The following is a 2,704-nucleotide window of genomic DNA, read 5'->3' as shown; positions in this document are numbered from 1 at the left end:
ATTAGAATCCAAGGGCACGTTAAGTAATGCTAATGTACAGCTACCTGCAGTAAAAGTAATGCCAAGTAGAGAAGATACTGTAATAATTTTGGAATGAGCAGTAAAGGAAGTTTCATGTACTAATTATAGGAACTTACTACATAAATGGAAATAGAATGTGTTAGATTTTCATATGAAAGCAGGATCCATGGTTTTACTTATCATGATACACCAAAGGAACGAATTTTGGATTGTGCTCATAACAGAGTGTTCTTCTGTCATATTTGAGTTTCATGTGTATATAAAATATTCAATATCTGAGTCCAGCATGTATCTATAATCAATCAAGTAAGCCAACATGTATCATGAAAGAAAATAGCATTGTCACAGAATAGAGTCTTAAAAATGAACAAGTGTCTGAGGAGTAAGATGTAGGAGGAATGAGTTCTATCCTGCCTGGAAGCCCATAGTGGCCCAGACATGCACAACAGCTATCTAAAATAACTGCAATAGAACAGCAGTGGCCAGAACAACTAATCAGATGGTGCCAACTATAGGGAGTGAGATTCTATGGACCTATGGGGCACTGGTGGAGGGTATAAAGGCACACCCCAATCCCACAATCCCCAAGTCTGCTTCTGCTTATCAAGTGACTCCTGTAGACTGTGTCATCAATTCCATGCCTTCTTACCTCCAAAGACCATCTCAAGGGGATGAGGGCCAGGGCAACATTAAGATACACAGAAAAGCAGCATGAGCAGTAGAATGAAAGCTTGCAGTCAATAATGAATATGTATTGATAAGGTGCAGTCACTTTGAAAGAAGAAAACAATCCCACATTTCTCATTTAATAAACTTTATAAACTTTAAAAAGATAAATGTTAGTGACCTGTGCCAAGTGTCTAACAATATGTCTTGAAGATAATCAAAGGCAATCATTTTATTATACATAAATATGTCATATTTGAAAATGATATTGTTTTTCATTTTGATAAGTTAGGAAAAACTCAGATTTGTAGGAAATTGGAGTATTGTGCCATTAACTAAATTAGAATGAAGAGTCTTACCTTGGGCTAATGTTTCTTTCTTTGGAAAGATCAGTTATATGGCCCATATGAAATATGATGATTTACGTATGTATTCCAATGATTTATGATCTGGATAGTTTAGATTATAGGGTAAAGTTACTGAGTTGGTGTGTTGGGATTGTCTTGTGTTCTGAGTAAAGGTCTTCTTTGTATAAGTCTTGATTTCTGTACTGTAGAAAGTTGAGCATAGGCCAGACTTTGATGTTGCTATTGTCATGATGAATCATCTGTATCAGGGCTTTATAAATATATTCTCCTTCACCTTCTTACTAGTTTAATTAAAACCTGAACAGCCTAGGACAAAGTAGGACGGGGATGCAGGGCATTAAGCAGAGATAAGACCTCTGGGAAAGATCAGTCAGAGGATTCACCAGCCAGAAATGGAGAGAGAAAGAGGTACAGCTACTGCGAAGAGGTAAGAAGCCACAAGCCAGAACAGTAGGTTAGTAAAAATGCGTTAATTTAAATTATATAAGCTAATTGGGAACACGCTACTAAGGCCAAGTTTTGTAATTAACAAAACATCTCTGTGTCATTACTTGGGCAGCTGGTGGGTTAAGGCAGTCCTGAAATATTGGTTGGATCTTATGCTAATTGGATCACAATATTAAGAAAGGATTAATGAAGTTTGTGAAAAACCTTTTTTAGTTCCTAGAAATATAGGTTGATATAAGCAAGTGAGCCTGCCTCATGCCTGGTCTCTCTTGTTATCTCAATGTATATAGTGTGAATCTCTACTCTGTAGTACCTCCTGCTATGCTGTATTACATAAGAGCTCTCACCATGACTATGAGAAAAATCAAATTACTCTTTAAATATAACTAATCTAGAGTTTGTTTTGTAGTTTTATATAACTAAAAGGAAGAAAGGTCATCAGAGCCTAAGTTAAAGTTTCCATGGCTCTGAACAGGATCTCTGACCAAGAACTCTTATAAAGACAATATTTATTTAAAGCTGGCTTACAGGTTCAGAGGTTCACTCCATTACGATCAAAATGGGAACATGGCAGTGTCCAGGCAGATGTGGTAAAGAAGTAGCTGAGAGTTCTGTATCTTGAACTGACTGTATCCAGAAGAAACTCACTCTTCTGCACTGGGCAGAGCACCAAAGCCCACCCCATAGTGACACCTTTCCTTCAACAAGGACACACTTCCTAACAGTACCATTCCTTGTGGGCCAAGCATATTCAAACTACTTCATGCCCTTGCTTCTGTGATAAATTTTCAAAAGAATGGGGAAAAGTGGAAGACTAGAGAAGTATGTGCACTGTGGAGAGAGGTGAAACTGGAGTGGTGATGGTGGTGACAGCTGTGAGATAGCATTGAGGTTGACAACGGAACAGCTCACTGCCCAGTAGCCAGTAGCATCTGCAGGATGGCTATACCAGCCTGGAGCTCATGTAGATGTAGTTTCAGCCCCTTTGCGCGACTCTACCACTTGATTGGACTGGCTCTGGACAATGATGGAGGCTGAAATAAGGAATGGTTCACTTCCTGCATTGGACCTACTTCAGTCAGAACTGTGGTCTGTGAAGTAACTGAAAGCCATGTGTCAGTCAGTGGTCCTGATATAACCAGGGGTGGTGGGTTTCAGTGGCCTGCCACCTAAAGCCATGTGGATTTCTCTGGCCTGTGTTG

This window comes from Mus musculus, chromosome 14, assembly GCF_000001635.26.
Source record: "Mus musculus strain C57BL/6J chromosome 14, GRCm38.p6 C57BL/6J".
NCBI lineage: Eukaryota > Metazoa > Chordata > Mammalia > Rodentia > Muridae > Mus > Mus musculus.
Note: the sequence above shows the minus strand (reverse complement) of the source record.